The 26,810-nt window shown below is 39.8% G+C and overlaps 1 protein-coding gene across 4 annotated transcripts in view; it reads left to right on the top strand.

Moving 5' to 3' along the window:
• The window catches only part of STXBP6 (syntaxin binding protein 6), a 250,811-nt gene that overhangs the window by 33,785 nt on the left and 190,216 nt on the right, over positions 1–26,810 (top strand). Inside the window, exon 1 of one of the 4 annotated variants that reach the window (XM_058429766.1) lies at positions 11,197–11,287. The exons of the other annotated variants lie outside the window; for them this stretch is intronic. The gene's annotated coding sequence lies outside the window, so the exon portion shown is untranslated. Of the gene's footprint in view, positions 1–11,196; positions 11,288–26,810 lie in introns of those variants that run through there. 4 annotated transcript variants of the gene reach the window in all.

Here is a 26,810-nt window from a genome sequence, read left to right as displayed (position 1 = left end):
AGGGGTGTGAAAAAGTTATGTATGCAAATAAGGTGGTATGGAGCCACCATCTTCTCTCTAATTCCAACATCTTAAAGGCTCCGAAAGCTTTTCTTTTTTTTTTTTTTTTTGAGACAGAGTCTCGCTCTGTCGCCCAGGCTGGAGTGCAGTGGCGCAATCTCGGCTCACTGCAAGCTCCGCCTCCCGGGTTCACGCCATTCTCCTGCCTCAGCCTCTCCAAGTAGCTGGGACTACAGGCGCCCGCCACCACGCCTGGCTAATTTTTTGTATTTTCAGTAGAGACGGGGTTTCACCGTGGTCTTGATCTCCTGACCTCATGATCCGCCTGCCTCGGCCTCCCAAAGTGCTGGGATTACAAGCGTGAGCCACCTCGCCCGGCCAAGGCTCTGAAAGCTTTTCTAACTTATTTGGTGGTAAGATCGAACTTGAACAAATGTGAGTCTATGTATGTTCTTCATTTATCTAATTTAGTGGGATCATTTGTAAGTTTTGCTGCAGCAGTATTACTGTGTTTGATTATGGAGTGCTGACCTAGATCCTACTTGGAGCATAAGGTGTACGTACAATATTACCTTTCTAAAATGTCAAGAATGCTGAATTCCAAAGCACACCTGGCTTTAGGGGATTTGGATAAGAGATGTGGGCCTGTAATATTTTTATTTAGGTCTCTAAGCTTTTTTTCAGTTGACAGCCTTCCCTTGAGATTCTCTTTTTGGCATCATCTTTTTGAGATATACAAGTAAGTATCTCCCTTGCCTGTGACTCAGGGAACACTTACTGACTGCTGTAGGTTGGGCTTTATACTAAGGATGGGGGCTACTGATAAGAATAAGACACGTATCCTCTTTCTCCTACAGAAGTTCAGTGCTCCACTATAATGTGCAAGGTGCTGTAATAGCAGTTGGTGGAGTCCTAAGTTTGGCAGGATAATCATAGCCAGGAACTCCACCAACAATGTAAAGTCAATGTAAAGGCAAAGAATATGGAAGACAATGTGATCAGGGAGCAGCTGTGTGTTTGCTGTGGTCTTTGAAGAGTAAAGCTATGGAAAGGGCTGTTGGGGAGTCAATTTTTGCAGGACCTTATTTACCAAGCTAAACAGTTGAGTGTTTATCCTTTGGGAATAAGGAATCCTGAAGCCTGGAAACGGAATGATTGAATTTAGATTTTAGAAAGAATCCTCTGACTTCATTTTAAGGGACTCCAAAAGGAGGTCACTGCTGTATTCTGAGAAACGGGACATTTTTATGAGTGTCCCTCGTGATACTTAACAGTGTGTGGTGCTTTCAGATTTGCAAAAGATTTTCTGTTGCCTTCATTTCTTTTGCAGTAGCCCTGAGGGATGGGGTGGCAATGAGTAAGGAAACAGGCTCAGAGAATTGACTTGCCCAAGGTCATATCTAGCAACACTGGCTGCATCAGGTCTCTTAATTCTACATCTTACACTGTTTGGACATGATGTTAAAACATTTTAGTACGTTGCTCAGTTACTAAGAACACTTAAAGATAATCTGCAACCTGCATATCTTCTGTGTTTGTCCATTGATTAGACTGTCAGCTCCCTGAGGACTTCCAGTATTCCATTTGATGTGCCTTTGACACAAAGGCAGCCTTAGGGCAGACACCAGCAAGAATCTGCCAGACTTTCTCCTCCAGAACCAGCATAGGGATAGGAAGAAGGAACATTTAGGAAAATGTCATTTTCCCTAATATGTATCTCATTACGTGCACTTATTATCCAGCTTCTTTGTTTAAAACTCTGCTCTGAGTGTTGTGGGGAATACAAAATGTAAAATAATTAGATTTAAGTTAAAAAAAAAGCCTTCTCATGAGTTAAGCCTATCTGTCTTATTCAAATCCCACACACCAAAATTTCTTGGCTTTTTGCAACACATTTTCTTTTTAATGAATGTTGTATGTTGAAATCAAAAGGCCTTCTGCACAGGCTGATTAGAACTATTAGGCTTACACATTTACTTTGCATTAGTTTGTGCATTAATTAGGTATAATATGGCACCTTTCCATGTGGGTATTTTTGAAACATAGAAACAACAACAGGCCGGGCACGGTGGCTCACGCCTGTAATCTCAGCACTTTGCGAGGCCAAGGCAGGTGGATCACGAGGTCAGGAGATCGAGACCACCCTGGCTAATACGGTGAAAGCCCGTCTCTACTAAAAATACAAAAAAATTAGCCGGGCGTGGTGGTGGGCGCCTGTAGTCCCAGCTGCTCAGGAGGCTGAGGTAGGAGAATGGCATGAACCCGGGAGGTGGAGGTTGCAGTGGGCCGAGATCACGCCACTGCACTCCAGCCTGGGTGACAGAGCAAGACTCCGTCTCAAAAAAAAAAAAAAAAAAATTAATAGTCATCTGTAAGTTTTTGTCCCAACCTGCCCTCTACTGAGTTAGCAGTGAAATTAAAGATGTAATCTTTTTTTTTATTATTATTCTTTTAACACACCTGGCATCTGTTGCTATTTGTGCTAGCAGTATTGCTAGGCTTTCTAGGAGTTGGAGAAAAGTCAAGTTCTGAGTTATTCTCAGTATTAGAATCCACGTCAATTTAAAAGCATTTATTGAAATGATTTGTTGTTGATTGTCCTTTATTAACTTTGTATCAGAAAAGCTTTTGGGGCCCCAGAAGGAACTCTAGAGATCATTCAGTCCCAGGAGCTGGACTGGTGGAAAAACAAATTAGGAAACTGATCCCATAGGATCAAGTTCATTCTTGAACTTACTACCTTTAACTTTGGATAACCTCTGAGCCTCTGCTTCCTTATCTGTGAAGTGAGGCTTCTGATAGTTTTTCACAGATTCTAAGACATTTTTGTTTATTTTACATTTGAACATACCTGAAAACAAGATTTTTTTTGTTTTTGTTTTTGTTTTTTTTTGAGTCGGAGTCTCACTCTGTCACCCAGGCTGGAGTGCAGTGGCACAATCTCGGCTCACTGCAACCTCCGCCTCCCAGGTTCAAGCAATTCTTCTGCCTCAGCATCCTGAGTAGCTGGGACTACAGGTGTGTGCCACCATGCCCGGCTAATTTTTTGCATTTTTAGTAGAGACAGGGTTTCACCGTGTTAGCCAGGATGGTCTCAATCTCCTGACCTCGTGATCTGCCCGCCTCAGCCTCCCAAAGTGCTGGGATTACAGGCGTGAGCCACCATGCCCAACCAAGATGTGTTTTATAGTACATTGTTTGTTATGGTTTTGTGGTGTTTTTTCCTCCTAGTATAGTGGTACGTAAAATAATCGTGCATCTTATAATCAGTGATTTCTTATATTGCCAAATATGTGCCCTATCAACTTCCCAGGTTGTTGTCAGGATCAACTCAGATAATATGTTTGCTAAAAGACTATGGCTGTACTAAGAAACACATAAGCAAAAGCACCTTTGTTTTTTGTTGCATTCCACTGCATTCCAGTCTTCTTCCATTGCCCAGGCTGGAATGCAGTGATGTGATCATAGGTTACCTCCATCTCTTTGGCTCAAGTGATTGTCCCACCTCAGCCTCCTGAGTAGCCACCATACCTGGCTTATTTTTAATTTTTTTTTTCTTTTAAGAAACAGGGTCTTGCTGTGTTGCCCAGGCTAGTCTCAAACTCCTGGCCTCAAGTAATCCTCTCACCTCAGCCTCCCATACTGTTGGGATTGCAGGCATGAGCCACTGCCCAGCCACAAAAGCACCTTTGGATGTCTCTTGACAGCCTTTCCCCCTTTTGTTATTTGTTATGATGAAACTTTATTTATACGTGTCTTAAAAATAAATTGGGAAGAGATGGAAAATGGCAACTGCAAATTTAGATGAATCAAGATATCAAATTTGTAAAAAATATTTGAAAACAGAAAGAATTTCAATAGTCATACAGTTGACTTTCTGACGGGCTTTATTTTTTGAAAGAATATCTCAGTCATGTTTGTCCTATTCCAAAAAACTTTCTGTGGAATCGTGATACATTTATAGTAAACTGGACTCCCTTTTGACATTACACCTAATAGGATAAAATTCTACCAAGTTCAAACCATAGTTAATAATTAAAGACATTAGAAGAGCATATCTTAATGATCCCCACTTGTTTATAAGTGAAGTAGTCATTTGCATCCTTGGAATTCTGTTAAAAGTTTTCAGTGTCCTTGTTGAAGATTTTAAAATGCTTTTTGGAGACTTGTAGTACAACATTCAGGTTAGGACCATGTTTTATGGCTGCTAATGCTAAAGTAACAAGTATCCCCTTACTCCATCTTCCCTTGCAATAAGAGCTCTGAGGAAGGCCAGCTTTGGGTAGGAGAGGGGTGAGGTGTAGGAACATCATGAATTTCATTTTGGACAAATTGAATTGGAGATGAGTTTGAGGCATCCAAGTGGTGATGTTGAGTAGGCAGTTGAATTTGTGAGTCAGATAAAAATGTGGCATTTTCAGTATAGAGATGGTAGGTGAAGACTCAGTCTTGGATGAGATCACCTAGGAAACAAGTAGAGAAAGGAGGATTGGAACTGGAGATTGACAAGAAACCATCAGCCAGCAAACCTGTTTTATTTGGCCTGGGTAATGTTTTTAAAATATTTGAATGAGTTGCTGTAGCATATGTTTATGTTTTTTTGGCTGCCCAGAATCAATTTTCTTTTTTGGTAGCAGCACCTTAATTTCCTTTTGAGAAATTCTCTGCCCTCCAATCTCAGACTTTGTGTTATAGATCAAGTTCTACCTCTGACCCTAAATGAAGTATGTGACCCAGGGTGAGCCAATCATTCCCCCAGTCACCTAGCCATAATGGTTGGTTCAAGAATGGACTTGTGATTCAAGTTGGCCCAATCACAGGGAATTCTGAGCCTATGGGGGAACTCCAGGAAGAGAGATTTTCCTGTTTTCTGCTTAAACTTGGCAGGATGTGGGCTGGAGGTCTAGGAACTGCCTTGCTACCCTAGGGTAGAGCTTATCTGAGAGTGGAGACAACAAAGAAGTGGAATCCAGATAGAGAAACTGGCCCTAGTCATATTGATTAACCCTGGGCCATTATGTACTTCTAGGCTTTTCAGTTAAATTAGCCAATACATTCTCCTTTTGGTGTAACTCATTTTGAACCAAGATTTCTTTTGCTTGTACCAGAAAGAATTTTAATTGATACAGTTGCCAAGACTTTTAAAATTGTGAGTTTTCACATAGAAATTGGGATTTTTGTCTTGAGCTGAGTAACTTGTTCTAGTTGGAGCATGGGCTTTATTACAGCCTATACCACTCCCTATTGTCATCTTCCCTTGATGCCTAGGATCTGTTGCCAGTTTTCTTGCTCATTCTACTGTGTTTTAAATTGTATAATAGCATTGAGAGGGAAATGAAAGTTGATTTGCTTCACTTAATTGTATTAGTTGCTTTCCCCTATGGGTAGCAAGGCTTTTGACCCCTTGTATAGAATGAAAAGAGAAAGGGGGCCTAGGTTCAAGCTTTGAGAAGCTTAAACCCTAAAGAATAGGTAGAAGAGGAGAAGTCTGTAAGGAGAAGGGAGCCATGGCAGTAGAAAGGAAAGCATTGGTCATGGAGGCCAAGGTAAGGAGTTTTCAGGGAGAAATTTGTCAACATTGCCAATACCATCAAGATGTCAACTGGTTTGAATTTGGCAACAAAATGGTCATTGACTTGAACTGGAGGCGTTATAGTGAGTGATGGGGCCAAGCCAGATTGCCGTGGGTTGAAAAATGAATAGGAGGTGAAAAAAAATGAAGACACCCTATTCTTCTATTTTCCCTGTAACGGGAAACTGATAAATAAGGCAGTAACTAGAGTCATGTGAGGTTGAGTTGGAGTGCTTTAAAGGCAGGACTTGAGTATGCTGAAGTGATGATGGGAAGAATCTAGTTGAAAGGGAGAAATTGATTGCATAAACAGGAGAGGAAAGGGAGAATTGATCATGTGAGCCTGAAAAGGTAGGATGGAGTGGAATCTGAAGCCCAAACGGAGTGGTTGGCCTAAGATGAAAGGAGAGAACAAGATGCAACAGGAGGGAAGAAACTGAAGGCTGCTACAATTGTAAATTAGTCTGATGGTGGGAAGTTGCTGGATGAGATGGCCTCCACCTGAGAATGACCATTTGGGAATGGGGGCGGTGGTGGTGTAGATGTCAGAAGGTGTTGGGTCGAGGTTTAAGAGTGAACTAGTCATTGAGAGTGAGAGAATGGTGAGAATGATTTGGTAAGAGAAATGTGGTAGGGTGGCCCAGCCTGGCTGAGAATGCATTTGCAGTTGGTACTCATGAATCTACCTGTGTATGGCTTTCTTCAGTGTCCAGTTGCACAGTTGTAGACATAGAGATACAGTAAGCATCATCTAAGACTGGAGTTGGGCGAAGGGGAAAGACAAAGGAAGGCTGAGCAAGGCAAGTCAGGGCATTTTGCAACAGTGCTATGGAAAGCGTGTTATCAAAACCACGACCATTAGAAAGGAAGCTGAGTAAGAAGGGATGTGCAGTGACACTTCTGATGAGGCCCAAATGGTTGATCACAGTGAAGGATTTTAATAAGGAAGCTGAAGCTGAGGATATTGTAGTCAAAGAGTAGATCGTTTGATGGGTGGTAGGTGTCTCAGGTGGAGTGGAAGAGAATGCTGTTGACTATGAGGACATTCAGAGACATTTCAGAAAACAGAAACCAGAGTTTCGATAGGGTTGGGTATTGAGGTTGTCCATGTGATTGCAGGATTAGGGGAGGAGAGGCAGAATTTGGTCAGGGTTCGCATGATTTAATTGGATTGGCTATTTATTAAGAACAGATTTTCTATTTCCTCTAAACCTCCTTACCTTTGATTTCATTGGAAATTCAGCCAGAGGAGTATATTTGGGTTCACCTCTTTGTTTTCAAAATACATATTAGGAGTGAGACTTTATCAGAAAAAAATGTGTCTTTAATCACTTTATGTTATTAGAGAAAATGTAAGTCATTTAAACCTCTTGAGTTCCTAGAATTTTTAGTTGCTGGGATAATTCGGTTCTCCTTTTTGCCTCACATGGTCATATTGCCTCTGAAGGTGACTGGCAGTGCAATCAAAACCTTCAAGAACAGGCCGAGTTTAACTGAATCCCTTGTGGCTCTCACTGTGATGAGCTTTGGAGAGTAAGTAGGAAGCTATGTTAGAGACATCTGTTGTCATGTGTAATGTATATCAGGCTTTGGCAGTAACTGAAACCAAGCAGGCCCGCCAGTCTGTAGTTTATATGCAGTAATCTTAGAGCTCAAAAATTACTTCTGTGAATGGCAAGTCATTGGACAGAACCAACATTTTTTGTACTTGAGAGGGAAAGGAGTTTGAAAGACTCACCAAAAAAAAAAAAAAAACCCCACGAAACTTGTATTTTATAATAAGATACTGAATTTGATCATCTCAAAACATCTAACGGTTGTGATAAAAATCCTTACTGCCTAATCAATATGCAGAAATCTATAATCTAAAAAAGAATTTGGGCATGCAGTCTTCAGATACAGCTCTATTTGTTACTGATTCTGGAAAGATTAGGTAAATAAAGCATGGGGCAAGAGTGTCCAGGTTTCTGGCTGAGGATGATGAGCAAAGATGGCAGAAGTCCCTCAGCACTCAAGATATCCGCTATGGAATGAAATGTCTTCTAGCTTACAGCAGCTTTGCTGCCAACCAGGCAATTCACTCTGTTTTCTTTAAATCTATTTCCTTATGTTAGGATAGGGAAAAGTAAAGGCAAAAGGAGGAATGAATAAGTCCAACATGATATAGATTGTCCTTTTCTTTGACTCTTTTGCATTTATTGTTTGTCTATTTAATTTACTAAGTTAGCTCTTTGATAGATTCCTAAGGCTGTGAAAAATCTTGGATTTTTTTTTTCTCAAACTATTCCAAAGGAAAGAATCACTTCTCTGTACAACTCAAGGCTTAACAATCCACAAGTTCCTTTAGATCTCGGGATATTAGAGAGTGCTGAGACTTGGGTTCTCTTACCTTGAGCTTCAGGCCTTTAAGGATTGCTTCAGTTGTCTCTAGTAAGAACAGAAAGTTTCTCATAAGCATTATAACTGAACTACCTGCTTTGTTCTCAGCATGTTTCTATGGACAAATGATTAGTTCATTCTGGACATAAGCCTTCTGTGGCTTCCTATTCTCCCATGCTTTTGTGTACATCTTCACTAGGCATAATAAAGCCTGTAAATGTGGAAGATGAGGTAGAAGCCTACCTAGCATTGCTTCTTGGGCTCAGCTGAGCAGAAAGGAATTGAGTTAAATTGCAGCCAAGGAGCCCTAGCCTCCTTAAGATCCTCTAGTAAGTCTCAGTTGAGATTGTAAACTGCCAAGAATAATGCCTGGCACATGGTGGGTTCTTAATTGGTGGTAGCTATTCTTATTGGGCCTGGGCGGTTGATCAGGAAGATCCTACATTGAAGAATTTTATAAATTAAGAACGTATCGCATGGGCAGGTCAAGGCTAGAAACATTCAGCATCTACAGTGTGACATAGAAGGAAGCAACGGTCTAGAGAGGTTTGGTGATTGTCCCTAGGCCGTATTGTGTATATTGGCAGATTGAGACCAGGACACAGCTCTGTGGATTCCTGAACCAGGTTTTTCCTGCTATACTAACATTCATGACTCTGAAAATCACCCTTCAGGAAGGAGTGTGGAAAGATGGGGAGAAAGAGATAGAGTGTCAGGAGAGTGCCCTAACCCTGGGTGGTAATGCCAAAGAATGGCATAGAATATAGAGGTTTGGGCCCCCCTGATATTTTATTACATTACCCCTCTCAGATGGTTGGCTTCTACCTCTGGTATTTTTAGTAAATTCTGGGTTGGTACTTTGTAAAACCGGGAGGGTTTAGGGTCTTAGGGATAACTCTAGTTTTCCATTATTAAAGATCACTGTGTGGGAACTAGGGGGGATCTATGCATTGCTGCCTAGGCCTGGGGTAGGCACCCACGCTAGTATATAGCTGTGTTAGGAGTTAGTTGCAGGCAAGTCAGAAGCCACGGGCAATAGCTGGCATTGGAGATGTATTAAGAATCTCCAGAAGTCCTATTTATGCACACTGGAGGAAGAATGGGAAGATAAAGAAGCAGTACAACACAATGGTGATAGAATAGAAAGGAAGACATACAAAGATCAGGTTAAGAATGTGTTTTCTGGATGTGCTGAGCAGGGGGAAGTGTATGGTGTGTTATAGAGAAGTCTTGTGATTGCTTACTTGAGGAGAAGACCTGTGGGTGATCCATGACCAAGAGCATTTGGAAAGAGAAAATTCAGGATAGAAGCCTGAGCAAACAGAACAGCTACTGAATTTGAGCTACTGGATAGCAAGCAGAGATTCACACTCAACTGGGAGGCAATTTAGCCTCACAGTTGGAGCTCGCAACCACTGTGCTACCTTGCCCACTGTGAACCAAGGCCTGGGGAAACCACCGGGTCCAGTAAGTCCTCAGGGCTCCAGATGCTATCTTCCTCCCATGTTTGTTCTGAGAGTTGGAAGCAAACTCTCTTGAAAGCACTCCTGCTCGTTAATGTTCCCCAGGGATTACTTAGAGCCAAGTAAGTCATTGAGATGTATTGTGGCCCAAGGCCACCCTTAATCAAATGACCACAACTTGTAGGTTCCCCTGGAGTCTCTGATCTTTGAATACATTGCATCCTTCCCTTGTACTGTCAAGCTTTTATCTTGGTAACCAAGTATCAACTGGTATTCCCTGCCCTTTGGATCAACCCAAAGCCTTCTAGTGACTTATACTTCCTCTGCCTCTGAGTTTCTGCTTCCTAAAAAGCTGTTTCTGCATCTCTCATGCAGATTCTGAATACAGCATTTCTCTCATACCAGTTTCCATAGGGAATCTAGTCCCATCAGGTAGGCTTTAGTGAACACTTGAAGAGTCACAGTTTGACATGGGTGGTCTGTCACCAGCTCTGCCAATTCTATCCCTGTTTCATATTCTTTCTCCCTTGAACATTAATCAAAGTTCTACCCACATAGGGGCAGCCATAGAGGAGTGAGAAGTCCTTACTTTTATACCCTACCAACTAGCACAAGTATGTTCTGTTTATTTTCCAAGAATTCTGGTGAATAAAAAATTGTCTCATTACATGCACTTGTGCTTAAGTGCAAATATGTAAAATTAGAGATACAACTTTATACCTGGCATCTAGTTGACTAGGCTACCGATTATGCCGTTACTGGACTATTTGTATTAATTTCTAATAAGTGTTTAACTGCATACTCAGCACGATGTACTGTACAGCTGGATGGCACTTACCTCAAATTCATTCTATTTCCTCTATCTGCCAACTTATTTTCTTCAATGCTGGCCTTATAATTTTCCTTTTAGTTCTCACACCAAATATGCATGTAATTAGATCCCAAAGTATTGTGTGAAGCCATGCCATCTCCTTTTCTACATGCTTCCTTGTAGCCTGGAATATATTGTTTATTTTTTTTAAGTTTTATGCTTTCCTAGCTTAATTTTATGATTCCAGCAATCTTTTTCATGTCCTGTTTAGTAAGTTCACAAACCAGGAGTCTCCCTGATAGTAAAAACACATCAGGCATTTTCTTTTGCATAAAAGTTGTATGTGACATGTAGGCATTTTAAGACTTGGATTTCTTTCTCTAGAATGTGAATTTCTTACGATCTTTTTGGCATGGATTTTCAGAATTCCTTTACACTTGAAAAGAGCTATGAGGGATTTAGTAAAACTGGAAAATAGATCCCCAATACAAAGGATATGGGTGGAGAAAGCCAGGAAATACTCACTCTCTGAGGATTGCCTAGGAACTCAGTAACTGTGATTCTTTCTAGGTTCAAGGAATTAGGGGATCTGGTACCATTTCTGATTAGCACAAAGTAAAGAGGAAGCTAACTCCATTTTAATTTTTTTTTTTTTTTTAAAGAAAAAGTTAATTTCTACCCTGGGGAAAATAGAGTCAAGCTTTAAAATAGATAACAGTATTTACTGATGAGGCTAAACAAATAGAAGTTTGCAAAAATCTTTTTTTCTTGGGTGAAAAAGAAGAATAAAAGGAGAAAGTAGAAAAAAGTATAATAGGTTGTAATAAGAACAGTAGGTAGCATTTATTGAGCGTGCATGATGTTAGGCACTCGCCTAAGCATTTTATTTCTCATCTCAGCTATTACGACAGCCCTCTGACACTTCCACTCATGACTTTATTTTTTAGTTGAAGAACCCATGATGCAAGAGAAGCTGCACAGTGTCTGCAAGGTCACACAGCTAATCAATGGCAGATCAGCAGTTTTAACCTTGGTAATCTGGTTCAACGTTCACACTCTTAGGTACAAGGTGACACTGCCATATATTGAGTTGTTTGACTTTTTTCCTCACTTTGAGTTCAGCCTCCCAGAATACGTGTAAAGCACAGGAGAAGTAGCAGTTTGAGCCTTTTTTTTTTCTTGTTGTTGTTTGTTAATTTAGTAACAGGGTTACAAAAAAAGGCACTATGCAGTCTAAATCAACTTTAATTAGACCCATATGGAAAACATTACAATTATCCACACCAAATTTCTAACTTTTCCTTTTTTCATGTTCAATTATTAATAGTCATTAGTGCACATATTCTTTCAGTTATTTTCTAAGTGGAATAATTGAAACTTGCTCCGGGATTCTAACTGTTGCCTAGTTCTTTAAGAATCTTTATAGAAAGGATTTTTTTTTTCTAAAAAATAATAAATCCGTTTCTTTTTGTGGGATGAACTTTCCCTTGGAGAATATTGTCTTGCCATGTGTGGAATCGTGGCATTAAATTAAACTCTTTTATCTTCTGCCTCCCTGGGGCTGATGGAAGGGGTGGAGAGGGTGGGATGGGTGGGCAGGGTATGTGTCTGGAACAGGGAGTATAGAGGAGTACACAAGAGGCCCCTTCATTAGGTCCCAGATATCTGTCTCCAGCTTCCTGCACTGAAACTGAGGTTTTAAAAGAACCAGAGAAATCCCCTTGATCCAGGTTATTCAAATGTGATTTTTTTTTTTAAAGCAGTTCCCTTTTATTTTGTAGAGAAAAAGATAATGGTTATCTTTCCCTTCCCCAATATAAATAAGGGTGTTCTCATACTGCTTTTATAATTCAATTTTAAAATCCCTCAATGATAGTTTTCAGTATTTTCTTCATTATAATATTCTTCCTTTAAGTCATAAGAGGATCATAGAAATATAACCAATGAAATATTATATAAAAGCAGCCATCAATAGAGCTTTGCTATAAGTGATTTAAAAGTAAAAAAGTTACGGTATTCTCCAACATTTAAAATAATGTGGTAATTACAGAAAATTTGGGAGATTGAGAGAAATAGAAGCAAAGAAAATCAAATTCCCATATTCCCTATATCCAAGAGAAAAAAAAGTACTGTTTTCATGTATTTTCTTTTTATGTGAAAAGCTTTTTAAACAGTTTTCTGTGTAGAGTTTTTGTTTATCTTTCTTGGCTATCATACTATAAATACAGTTTTGTTCTCTGCTTTGTTGGAGAGATGTCTACGGTTCAGAGACAGCTGACTCAGAACTTCTTTGCAGAACATACCCTGTCACAGTTCAGCTTTGCAAATCTTTGGCTGATAGCCTAGTTTATGAAGTGTTCTGTGGACACGGACTCTGTGCCTTGCATGGTAGCTGAGTGTGCAGGGCTTACCTCTCAGCATCTCACAGTATAGCTGGAGAAGACAAGTAGACATTTTCATGGCTGCTTTTAATTTTTATTTTATTTTATTTATTTATTTAGAGACAGAGTCTCCCTCTGTCGCCCAGGCTGGAATGCAGCAGTACGATCTTGGCTCACTGCAACCTGTGCCTCCTAGGTTCAAGCGACTCTCCTGCCTCAGTCTCCTGAGCCCAGCTGATTTTTGTATTTTTAGTAGAGAAGGGGTTTCACCATGTTGGCCAGGCTGGTTTTGAACTCCTGGCCTCAAGTGATCCACCCGCCTCGGCCTCTCAAAGTGCTGGGATTACAGGCGTGAGCCACCACGCCCAGCCATATTTTTAACTTTTTTGGTACAGAAAATTTCAAACATACACAGGAGTATAAGAGAATATAATAGCAGAGCCTATGTGCCTCTCTCTCAGCTTCAACAATGATTAATTTATGGCCAATCTTGTTTCATCTAGATCTCAGCCTCCTCTCTCTACCAGGGATTATGTTGAAACAAATCCCTGGCATCCTATTATTTTATTAGTAAATATTTGGGTACACATCTCTAAAAGATAAGGACTCTCTTTTAATACTATTAATGCCATTATTACACTAAAAATTCTCTAACAATCAAATATGGGCTATTTAGTCAGTGTTCACATTTGTTTGTTTTTCTCATTATTTTTCTCTTTAGTTTGTAACTAAATAGGAAATACCTGACGGTACCTGACAGTATCCACATAAGGTCTACACATTGCAGTTGATTGACATGCCTCTTCAGTCCCTTTTAATCTGTGGATTCACCCTTCACTTTGTTTTCCTTGTGATCTATTTTTTTTTTTTTTGTCAAATGGGATGATTTATTCTGTCAATTTTCCCACTGGCTGGATTTTGCTGATTCCATCTCATGGAGTTAAATGTTAAATGTTCCTCTGTTTAACATATTCCTCTAGCCTCTGTATTTCTTGTGAACTGGTAGTTACATTTAGAGGCTAGATTGAATTCTGTCTCAATTTTTTGCCAAAAGTACTACATGAGAAGACACTTACCTTTAGGGGTGTGTGTGTGTGTGTGTGTGTGTGTGTGTGTGTGTGTGTGTAAGAGAGATGTTGATAGCCAATGGTGATTTTGCTGCCTAAATCCATCAATTCATTAGGAGTTTTAAAATGTTATTTCATGTCAATCATTTCTCCATTTATTAGCCAGACTACTTCTATAAAGAATAATCTAGCCAATCCAATCATCTATTTGGCCATCCTGAGGTACAGTTGTATAGAAAAGGCAAGAAAAATGCTCGATTCTTTCCATTTATCTACCAGTTTTCAAAATATTTGGCTCCCTAGCATCCAGAGATAACCAATTTGGCAGCTGGGGAAAGAGAGAAAGAGAAATTGGTGGCTCATTAAGAATTCATTAATTTTAAAATACTTGGTGTTTCAAACCATTACATTGATTCTTTGTTGTTGTTGTTGTTGTTAAGAGGTGGGGTCTTGCTCTGTCATGCAGACTGGAGTGCCGTGCAACTATCATAGCTCACCGCAGCCTCAAACTACTGGGTTCAAGCAATCCTCCCACCTCAACCTCCCAAAGTGCTGGGATTACAGGCATAAGCCACCTTCCAGGCCATTTCATTTATTCTTATTGAAACGAAAATTTTCTCATCTTTGGCCGATGGGAATCCTTTTGTGTGGTCTCCTGAATCCTTTTGATACATAACCTTAATAGTCTTTGAGTTTCCCTGCTTTTTGTATGCTGGGCCAATGGTTCTCAAAGTGTAGTCTGAGGATGCCTAGGGGTTCCCAAGACCCTATTAGTGAGTCTGTGAGGTCCAAACAATTTTCATAATAATAAGACATAATTTACCTGTTTTATTCTTATTCTCTTACATGTATATAGTGAAGTTTTCTAGAAACCATATATTGACTATTGGAATGTATGGTTTTGTTTTTTGTTTTTTGTTTTTTTTTTGAGACAGAGCCTTGCTTTGTTGCCCAGGCTGCAGTGTAGTAGTGCAATCTCAGCTCCCTGTAACCTCCACCTCCCGGGTTCAAGCGATTGTGATTCCTCTGCCTCAGACTCCCAAATAGCTCGGACTACTGGCACTAGTAGAGATGGGGCTTTGCCATATTGGCCAGGCTGGTCTCAAACTCCTGGCCTCAAGTACCCACCTCGGCCTCCCAAAGTGCTGGGATTACAGTTGCGAGCCACCATGCCTGGCTGTGTGCATGCATGTTCTTATGTTTTCTAGAATTTTTTAAGGTAAGTTCTTTGAAGTCTTGAATAATTTCTAAGAGTGTAAAGGCATCCTAAGACCAACAAACTTGAGAACTACTATTCTAGGCTCATCTTTTATGTTTCATGCTACATACATATAATCACTTGTGACCTTATAAATTAGCTCCATTTTTTTTAACTCCATTTTTGTGTATGCCTGAGTGATCTGCTTCAAGTCTCACAGCTCATAAGTGGCAAAACTAGAATTTGACTCTAGTCAAATCTGAGACTTCAGTGAGCTGTTTTTGTCCTGTTGTACTGCACCTGGGTGACAGAACGAGATCCTGTTTCACAAACAAACGAAAAACAACTAGTACTCTGAATATGTTGTTTTTCTGGTCACAGTAGGAAATTCAAAATGTAGTAATAGTTTTTTAGAGTATTGACTTTTGAAGATCTCAGTCATCCGGAGAAGAGCCTGCCTTGCCTGTGGAATTCGTTAATGGCTCATATATTTTCCACTAATTTGTGAACCCAGGATCCAATCTATTGCTCATCTATGTAGCTTAGAAATACTTTTTTTTCATCCTGTAGTTGGCTGAACTAAATCCTGCAAGAAAACATGCTGCAATTTTAAAAGCTGAATAATGGTTCCTTAAGCCTGGGACTCTCATTTATTTTTATCACTGAACAGTATATAAATCTCTAAAAATGGCTACTTAAAATATAACTGGATTTTGTAGTCTCTGGGGCTCAGGGAAAGCATTATTTTGTCTCATTCTCTTGGACTGAACCCAGTAACGTGCCATTTTGTCACAATTCCCAATAACCTTAGCTTCTCTTGGCTAATGAACAACATTAGCTCTTATTTCCCAGGTATGAAAGAGTTTCTATCATGAGAAAAGGAAGTGTGTTTCCAAAACAGTTAGCAGTGGCTTTCTGAAGTTAGTGCATATACAGGAGAGGAGCAGTCTTATGTAATATCCTTGAGTATTTTTCCAACATAGGAAATACCTGACGGTACCTGATAGCCTCAGGTGCCATCTGGAAAAGTGTCATCTTGTAGGAAGCTTGGATAAGAGCCTGTGTCACTATTCAGGTGTGTCATAATTACTTTGTGGTTCTGGTGGGGAGTGAAGCAAAGACTATGTCAAAGGTTGCAGGGTTCTTAATGGAATATAAATTTCTTTGTTGGAAAGTAGATCTTGAATACTAAACTAGTTTTTGTAGTTATAGACAAATTCATTTTGTACTGTAGCCTTGCTTGTTATTTTTCTCAATATTAAATCTGCCATTGTGAAAAGGTCTCAATATCTGATTTAAGTGATTTGTTGCATTTAGATTTCTCTATTTAGACTTCATTTTCATGGGCTTTTCTAGCAAGTCATCTCATTGACTTTGTTGAAGGTAGTTTTAGAATACAGAAAGTCAGAATGTAAAGTAGAAAGGTGGTTCTTTCATAGGATGGGCTTTGAAACTCCACACCACCACCATTGGTCTTGTCAAAATTTTATTTTCTTTCATGTTTGTCACTTTGACCAAATCCTATCCCCTAAAGAGAAGAAAAAAAAAATCATCAAACTGACCCGCCTCCACATGCAAAGCATGTAGTATATGACGATGGGGGCCTGGAACTTACAGCTGGGGAATGCCAGGAATTTGGGGTTCTAGTGTCACTAAGGCTCCGCCTTTCTGTGCTTTAGTTTCCTGTTTAGAAAGTTCTGCTCCTTCATAAGGACCTCGAAGTACTAGGAGGAAAGGTGCTTTGTGTGTGGAGTTTTCCATAAAGTGCAGTCCCAACTAAAAGGCTGCGTTAAAGGTAGGTAAATGCCTTATAAAAACGTATTTTAAATACAAAACATTTGTTAGTTTATGCCACTTATTTATTTATTTAAGTATAAAATAGCCTCAGACAATTGGAATTCAGATTTAAAATTCAGGTTTTGTTTATTGAATTCTCTTCCTAAGAGCAAAGAATGTAAAGGCTTGGGAAGTAGAAATTGGAACACATTTTAATTGCCTGAATAGGTTTACCAGAGAAGAAGTTTTACTAAAGTGGAAACATGTTCTTCCTCTGAGTCTGATTAGAGGCTACTTTGGGCTAGTCCATAAATCTCTCTTCAAATCTAAAGTGAGCATAACCATCATAAAGTGAGCCATAACTTAACAGCTCTTCCTGAGGACTGCCTTGGCTAAAGTTTCTATGGTGAGAACTCAGAATTCCAGGAATGCATGTTGAGCTGGAATCTCTCATATCAGTGATTCCCAAAGAGGAATGAGGGTGTGTCCGAATCTCCAAGTGTGCTTTTGAAGCTCTGAAGACCTCTTTTCCTTTGCCCAGGATCTCAGTGAGCCACTGTTGGTAGCAGTTATGTTTGATATCTTTAGGTGTTTTAGTGAAAAAACAACTGAAGTTAGGCTGATGAGGAGATTATGGGTAGCCTGTCAGCATTCCTCCCTAGAGAGTGCCACTCACTCTAGAAAAAGTAAATAATGGCTTTGAATGATTTGTAGTCCATACAGTGGCGGTCACATTGCTGAAAATTTGGTAACATACAATGTTTGGCTTGGTTCTAAATGCAGGTTGTGTGTGTGTGTGATGTTGTTTTGCATGAAGAGGCTACATGTGGGTGTTTTGATGCCCCGTAACAGAAACCAGTGGGACTAGAAAACCTGAATCTCTTAGTGCAGGGTCAGCACCAAGTTGGAGTAAGTTCTCAAAGAACAGGTGACATCGTGGTGATGGCGTGCTCCTCAGTTTGTTGGATTGGGCTTGTTGGGTTTCTGTTTCACTGAGGGAGGAGATTTTCTGTGCATTTAATTATGCTACATGATACTGTGCAAGCTAACATTTTGGGCTTTGGGTCTGGGAAGGAAATGTATTTTGATTATTGATTGTATAGTTTTGTGTAATTTGTATAATTTATGCCTCATTTTGAGATGCAAGTAGGAAAATGGAGAAGCAAGGAACCCAAGTAATCAGCAAACAAGCTTGAGAGAAAAGTCCCTGAGAAATTAAATAATATTTGAAGCTTCGAAGCTGTATGTTTAGTTTTTAGAACATCAGATATTAGGACCCAGTGATAAGAATTCTCCATTTATTGAACTATTTTGAAATTTCATTTTCTAATTGCTGTAGGACATCCTTAACCTGATGTCTTATAATACAGTTCGATAGTTGAATGAGACCATTCTGAAGTGAAAACAAAACAAATTAACTAGAAATGATCTTAGCTATCATCCCATCCGTTCTTTTTATTTTGCTAATGAATCCAGTAACTTGTGATAAAAGTCATATCTTGCTCTAAGAATTCTCCATGTCTCTCTGTGGAGTTAGCACATAATGTACACTGGCTGGCTGGTGGGCTGGCTGAGGTAGTATTTGCTAAAAAACTTAAACCTTTTGACCACAGTATTTGTGAAGAAAGTCTTGGTGGAAGATGTTAGAATGACTCTTTGTTTTGGGATTTAAAAGCTTAGCCATTCTTCTATGAGTTGTTAGATGCTACTGCTTGCTATTCTAAAAGCTTCTGATGTGTAAAATATTCTATAGGTATAAAACCTTTTGATGTGTAAAATATCTTTTTTGTTACACATTCTCAAGCTGCTAGTCTCTTTTACCATTACTTTGGGAACATTATGTAATTGCTATTTGAGATTCAACAGAAAAATGAATAAATAGGAATTATTGTTGCCAATAGACACTGTTCTCCATACACCAAAAATTAAATAAAACATGAATTTTAAAGCTCCATCAAGCAACAGCTTGTCAAATTAATTATAACATTCAGTGAGTCTTTAACAACCTAAAGTAATTTATCTTATCAGGTACATTTGTCTTATCAGTCTACATTTGGAAAGACGAACTCTTTTTTTCGTTTGTTTGAGACAAGGTCTCCCTCTGTCTCCCACGCTGGAGTGCAGTGGTGTGATCATGGCTCACTACAGCCTCGACCTCTTGGGCTCAAGCAATCCTCCCACTTCAGCTGGGACCACAGGCATATGCTACCACACCTGGCTAATTTTTTGTAGAGTTGGAGTCCCACTCTGATGCCCAGGCTGGTCTTGAACTCTTGGGCTCAAGCGATCCTCCCACCTTCATCTCCCACAGTGCTGGGATTACAGGTGTGAGTCACCATACCTGGCCAAAAAGATAAACTTTTAAAACTTAAAAAAATGTTTTAAAAATGAATTGTGGCTACTTCCCGTCTGGCAGCTAACATTTTGTTCATGTGGGACTCAGGCAAATTTGTTTCTGAATTAAAGGAATTTCCTATCTTCGTTTCTGGCTTCATGCCATGAGTGCCAGTGCCAGCTGACAGAGCCATCTGCAGGACTCTGTAGTAGAGTGGGAGCCAGGTGAAAGTGAGCCAGGCCTGCAGATGTGGTTCTTGTTAGGTGAAAACTTAGCAGAAGCGTGTCCAGTCCTGGAGATTGTCCATTCTCAGTTTATTTGGAGACTTTAAGATGGTAGAACAATGACAGGTTTCTAGAAACCCTGTGTGTAGTACAAAAAGTGGCTTGTCTGTGAGACCTCCTTTTGAGATGTTCAAAAGAGTGTGAATATACTGGAACTCTGCAGGAATAATTTCTTCTGTGGTTCCACAATCTTCGGATTTGGAGGAAATAATTCAAATAATTGTATTGATTTCATCCATTCCTTCCACTAATGTTTATTGAGCATTTCTAATGTGCCCTGCGCTGATTTGGATACCAGACAACATAGACATAATTCCCTGACCTCACAGAGCTTCCGGTGGGGGAGACAGACACACACAGAAGTTAAATATGTCAGACAGTGATATGAGCTATGGGGAAAACTAAAACAGGGAAGGGGATGGGAATTGTGCTGCGGGGTAAGGGAACCATGTCAGGACCTGGGGTCTTGTACTACTTGTGGTGACTGATTGTACCCACAGGCATGAAATAGAACAGTCATTTACATATTGTGGCTGATTGTGCTGTCATAGTTACTACTACTATTATCACAGTCACCGTCAGAAAGCATTTACCCCACACCTCTTAGCAAGGTTTTATACAGAATGAGTCATACAGCTAAGTGTTTGTCCTCAAGACTGACAGCCCTTATGTGTACACATGCAGATAACTTACTAATGATGAATAGAAATTCCAACAATTGTATTCGTTCAACAAATGTTTATTGAATGATGGGGTATACAAGGCATTGTGGAGGACAGCAAGATAAATCACAAATGTGTCTTGCCAAAGGGGCATATAGTTCAGTATAGTCATAGAGCAGGTCATTTGCATGTCAGTGATTTAATTTAAGATAGACCATGAAAGTCCATGTGATATGCTGATTTCGCATTTTTGCTGAGGCATAATTTTGAGTCAGCTGCTTTGGGAGGCTGGTATGGGGTGACTAATGTAGGAGTGTGTGTTTAGCCATTTTCCTGTGTCCACATTTCAGTGAGGAATTGTTTCTACCTATTGCTGAATATGTTAAATGCCTTTGAAGTAAAATTTGCCCTTTTTTTGGTGAAAAATTGCTCTGAGAAGAAAGCCAGCTTCTAGAGTTGGTGATGGAAGTGCTGAATCTAAGATGTGATGTTTCTTGGTCAGTACATGGGATCACTGAGGGCCTCAAGGAAATACTTAGCATTTTGCTGCCGTTATCAGGGAAATTTTATGCTGTACTAGTGTTTGCCAGCTTGGACGTGAACCCCTCGTGAATATATTTTTTGGATAGGTCTTGATAAAGGCCCTAACGGGAATGTGGACACAGCAGAATTTATCTCCCTTGCTTGAAGCAGAGCTGCGTCTTCCGGGCCCTAATATCAGATTCTTCCATTTCCTTCACAACTAAAGCATCAACCATATTTATGTGAGGGTTCCTCGTGTTTGTTATCTATATGGGACCAAAAGTTTGCTACATAGAAACATAGTTTTTTGATATATGTATGTATACACACACATATACATATGCAGCCTTAGAAACAGGGCAAGAGAAAGCTTGGAAGGGGGAGGAAAAGCCATAAAATACCATGGCAGAGGCTATTGGCTTCTCAGCATAATCTATGTTTTCCTCTTCCTGAGGCCACAGCAAGAATGAATTTCCCAGCCTCCTTTGAAGTTAGGTACAGCCACGTGCCTGAATTCCAGCCAATGGGATGACCACAGTGAAAACAGCCGAGCCCATCAGCTTGAATCCCTAGTTCAGTGTGAGGAAGAGGAATACCTCATTCACCAGTTCTCTGTCATGGGAGCAAGAACAAAGTTCGGAGGTGTTTGAGCCATTATAAAGAAGTCAGGGATATATTTTGACAGTGATGAGTTTGGATCATAATCCTGAGTGTCATAATCCTGAATGTTGAAATTCTGAACGTCAAAATCCCAAAAGACCAAATCCCTAAAGTCCAAAGTCCCTTATGTCTAAAGTTCTGAAAATCACAATCACAGGATATTTGTTAGGCCAGCTCTTATGGGCTATTTCTGTGCAATTGTCCAAAATATTTCCCTGTAATATACATTTTTATATGTTGAATTTTCTTTTTAGTTATTTAGCTTTTTTCTTTTTTTAGTTTTTTTCCCACTATTTTAAATTTGTAGAATTATTTTTTACAGTTCACTATGCTATGTATTTCCTTTTTGCGTCACTTCCAATACTGGAGTTATAAATTGTGTAGAGACTTTTAGAGAGTTCCAATCCCTTTTATGCAATTTTTGCAAATTTGACTCCACAAGTGTATTATCACCATGTTGAGTTTGTGTGTAAGCATTCTGTGTGCACGTGAAAATGTTGCAACTTTCTCAGCAAATAAAGAGATGTTCTTTTTGTACATCTGCGTTTGTGAAGGATACAATTTCTTGATCTCAGCTCTTTGGATGACTGCATAAGTGGTGGTGACCCATCGTGGTTTTTGATTAATCTCATCAGAAGACTTAGGCTGTTCATCACAATATTTCAGATGATTGCAGTCATAAAGCCGGGTGCAATGACCAACCATAATGATATGCATTTATATAGTTCCCCTTTTGAATTATTTCATTTTGAATATGGTTTGTCTGCTCATAATTGTTATACCTATGCAACTGTTGTTAGTATACTTGAGTGTTTTTGCTTTCAAAAATATGTGTCTTGTTATTGTCCATTTTATTGTGTTAAGTGACCTAGGAAGTGTTCTGTCATATCTTTGTTTCTCAAATAAATCCCCTTTTAAAAAGGTAAATAAATGTCTTTTAATGAGTCTTTAAATTTTTTTTTAAGAATTATATTTGCAGGATTTTGAGATTTCACTGAGATTGTGTCTTTTGGGATTATGATCAGCTCCCGCAGTGACTAGTCTTTCCTGACTAATACTGTGACTATGTGTGGTAAGTGAGAGCAGTAAAACAACAGTTTCAGAGTTGGGATCTGTCTTCATCAGTTTACTGGACCTGGTTGTTTCCATCTGAATGGCAGAGTCAGTGCTCATGGATGAGGTTAGTTATGCTCATAGGCCCAGGCTGTGTGTGTGTTTGCTACTGCACTTACCTAAATTGCTTATAGAAAGCTATGCTTCTTGCTGCGCACTCCCCAGTAGCTGAGTACAGAATCTAGGGAATGTGAACTGACCCTTGATTTTTCTTCGTCTTTCCCTCAATTATTTTAGTCCCTATCTCGTGCTAGGTGGTATTGAGATACATAGAAATGAAAGAAACATGGACTCTGCCCTCAAAGAGCTAACAACCCTAGTTGACCAGACTGCCTCAAGTGGGACTCCCACTGAAACCAGATTATTTAAACAATAAATGACTTTGTCAGGAGCTGAGAGGTATATTAGTTTCAGGTGCCGTTTCTTTGTGCCTCCTAATCCAGTCAGTTTTTGCCCTTGAAACTTATTTCAGGTGGTCAACCACAAGGTCCAGTACACAACCATACTTAGTATTGCCTTTCCCTTCCCCATGTATATAATTCTCACGTAGACCCTTGAGCAGTGCAGCAAATTGTCCAGAGAAAGTTGATTGAGTGCTCTTTTCCCTTTGAATTCCATCGAACTGGGCCCACATGGAAGAAGCAAAATTGTTACTTTGCTAAATATTGGGAATGGTGGATAGTGAGGTGAGGGGATTGGCATGTGTAGCCTGAGAAAATCCTATTCAGCCATTTTAGTTGTTGGTTTCAGCAGATTCAGTGGCTCCCTTCGTTTGGTCTATCACTGTATTTTAAGTTAGAATTTGAGGATCAGCTGCCTTCTTCTTTTTTAGCAATCTCCCTCTTCAATTTGCACGATCACTCACATTCGCTCTTGTTAATGTCAACTTGTCTGGCGTACTCCTTGGAGGTAGGCACCAGGTCTCAACTCTCTTTGTTTTCTTTCTGCTAGTCCTTTACTCCAGAGCATAAACAGTGCTTTATATATTATGTATGGCACACTAAATGTTTAATGAATGAATGAATTACTTAAATTTCTTAAACTGGGAGAGCTGCTTGGGCTAGTTTCATACTTGGTGAATAGGTCCTTCCCTGGGGAACATCATTTCCTGCTGCCATTGTGTTGCTGTCAATTTATGTGATGTTTTGTCTTGTTGTTGTGACACTGGCCTGGGCTTGGCCAGTAACAGGAGTCATCCAGCATGAGATTTAAGAAGGGAAAGTGATGACATGCCAAGTGGTTGCTGTATCAGTGTAGTAGAATGTGATCCAAAAGGTACTTACAGTGGGCGTGTCTGGTGAATGGTACTGAACCACATTCTTATGCTTTTCTCATCTTTTGCTTTCCAAAATGGATAATTTTCTTATGTTACATGTACTATATGACTCAATCTAATAAAAGAACAACAGATTAATCTTTTCCTGCCTGGTAGCTAGGTTTGTACCTTAGGTCCTGCTTGACTCACTGAAGGTTCCAGAGAATTCTCTGAAAAGGGATGCATGCACACCCATAATTTGGCTTGTTTCCCTAACAGAATTACAGCTGAAAACTTTCCCTGGAGGACTTGTTATGCTTCTTCCTAAAAGCACATTTCAATAATGATGACAAAAGAATGGTGATTTAGGATTACCCTAAAGGCTAAGAGAGAAGATATTTCACAGGAAGAGGTTCCGCTCTCCTTGGTATTAGAGGTTTCATCACTTGCTCCTTTGAGCACCTGTGGGACTCCTGTCTACAGCTTACTTTATTTTTAGGCTTAACAACTGGTCTCCTCCCCTCCAGCTCAGAGATCATTTAGAAAGAAACTGGCCAGAGCTTTTCTCTGATCTTGCTCTTCTTACTTCTTTTGTCAGTTTAAGATTCTTTTGCCAAAGTCAATGAAGCAGATCATCTTCAAATCTTTGATTCCTTGACCTTTACATTTAAGAATCTGTGCATTAGGCTGGCCGCAGTGGCTCACGTCTGTAATCCCAGCACTTTGAGAGGCCGAGGTGGGTGGATCACCTGAGGTCAGGAGTTTGAGACCAACCCGGCCAACATGGTGAAACCCCGTCTCCACTAAAAATACAAAAATTAGCTGGGCATGGTGGCACACGCCTGTAATATCAGCTACTCGGGAGGCTGAGGCAGGAGAACCACTTGAACCTGTCCAGCCTGGGCAGCAAGAGTTGCCATCTCAGCTCCATCTCAGAAAAAAAAAAAAGAATCTGTACATTTAAAAACATTTCATTGCTGACTTGTTGCTTAACTTTGACCAAATTTGCAAAGATGGGGAAAGTACTGTTTCTTTAACAGGACTTAGAAAGTCATAAGAATGGCCAGGCATGGTGGCTCACGCCTGTAATCCCAGCACTTTGGGAGGTCGAGGCAGATGGATCACGAGTTCAGGAGATTGAGACCATCCTGGCTAACATGGTGAAACGCCGTCTCTGCTAAAAATACAAAAAATTAGCTGGGCCTGGTGGCATGTGCCTGTAGTCCCAGCTACTTGGGAGGCTGAGGCAAGAGAATCGCTTGAACCCAGGAGGCGGAGGTTGCAGAGAGCCAAGATCACACCACTGCACTCCAGCCTGGGCGACAGAGCGAGACTCCGTCTCAAAAAAAAAAGTCATAAGAATTTAACTGTATGGGACTCTCTGTCATAAATTAACTTTGAAAAATTGTTAAAGTTGGAAGTAGGAAGTTTATTACCTTTTTGTGAAATAGTCTGTCATGATCAATAGTGAAGGAGTTAATTTTTTTCTGAATTTTAGTTCACTTATAGTATCCTGAAAGTATTAGTCTAGCCTCATCTACTTATGTGAAATAATTTTAGAGAATGTCCTCATGAAGTAGCCATATATTGGGTTACAAGAAAAGCACTAGTTTATAATATATGTAAATTGATGCCCTTTCTAACCTTGACTGGTGTTGTGTGTCCATATTTCATAGTGGCTTAAGTGATGTTGCAAGTAATAGCCCAAGACTCTAGCCTAGTGACTCTACATATACATTTTAGATGAAAGACTTGGAGAAGGTACATGTTTGAATAGGAAAAATTATGAAATAATTATGGATAAGTTGAAGAATATGCTTTATTGTAGAAGATAATGCTATCGTCTGCCCTCATTATATTCACTGTGATGGAAAAATAAATTGCCACACCAAAGGCCTGCTTACTTCACTTCCTGTAAACATGTCCCATGTGCAAGCAAAATTACAAGGCATGCCAAAAGGCAAGAAAAACACAGTCTGAAGAGACAAAGTAATGATCAAGCCCAGATTTTGAAACAGATGTTGGAATTATCAGACAAGGAATTTAAAAGAACTCTGATACATTAAGGGCTCTAATGGAAAAAAATAGACAACATGCAAGAACAGATGGGTAATATATAAGCAGGGAGATTGAAATTCTAAGAAAGAATCAAAAGAAAATGTTAGAAATAAAAACCACAGTTACCGAAATGTGGAGCTGAAAATTCCAACCTTCTAATCATGCCTTGGTCCTTCTGGCAGCCAACCCCTATTCTGAAGCTATCTAGGGACCCAAAAGAGTCATCTTGTTAGCATAAACTCTGGTATGGTTGAAAGTGATTTGTTATGAATTTTAAAAGCTACTCCTATCACTCAGGAAATGCCACAGGTTTTAGGAGATCTATGCCAGGGACTGTATAGTCAGAATGCCTTGTATGTATGAATTCTTGTGAGTCCTATGCATTAGATGGTGAGCTATTTCAAGGCAAGGACCTTAAGTCTCCTTGCATTCTACTCAGCACATTAATCACTCAGTAAGTCCTTGTTGAGAAGGATCTAATCATCAAGGCAGAGGCAAAAAGACAGACATTCAAATATTTGTTGTTCCAAGAGAAAAAGCCTCTGTCTTCACATTCTTCCCATGGTTATGCAGAGGTAAAGGGGACATTTCCCCTTTTTCCTCTGAAGGTTCACTGAAAAATCAATTCACAAAAGGCAGATGAATTGGAAAAAAAGCATCCAAGTTTATTTATCATGAACAAGCAGGAGCCTTCGGAATGAAGACCCAAAGATAGAGGGGAAATTGTCCATTTCTGTGCTTAGGTTCAACAAAGTATGGACAGCTGTAGTAAAATAAATACTGCACAAAAAGGGTAAGATCTAATGCTAACAGGTTAAGTGGGGAAACTCAGCAAGGCCTGGCTGTCTGGATTCTTCTTGGCCTCTCTGATCATGCATTCCTTCCTTCTGGGTGTAGGGCAGGGTTCTGGAATGGGGGTCTTGTGTCCTATGTTAAACTCTAACTTTCCTTCTGCATTTCTGTGTAAAACTGACTAAAGATAATTTCTTTATGGTCAGTTTTACACAGAAATGCAGAGGGCAAGTTAGAGTTACAGGTTTTTTTGGCTGGCTGTGGGGAAGAAGTTTCTGGTTTTAATGACCTCCCTTAGGGAAGAGAAATTCCAGTTTCTATGGCTAGAAGACAGGAGGGCAGGAGGAGGTCACAGAAAAACTTTTGCTTCTGAGGCCTTCATTTTGGGGTATTGTTTTCCAGGTCCCAGCCATTAGCAAATCGTAGACTATAAACTGTCAGAGCCTAACCCAGTCCTAATGTTTCAAAAAAAAAAAAAAAAA

The sequence above is a fragment of the Hylobates moloch genome, unplaced genomic scaffold, assembly GCF_009828535.3.
Source record: "Hylobates moloch isolate HMO894 unplaced genomic scaffold, HMol_V3 SCAFFOLD_16, whole genome shotgun sequence".
In the NCBI taxonomy this organism is placed as follows: Eukaryota; Metazoa; Chordata; class Mammalia; order Primates; family Hylobatidae; genus Hylobates; species Hylobates moloch.
Note: the sequence above shows the minus strand (reverse complement) of the source record. Positions and strands in the feature narration are given on the sequence as shown.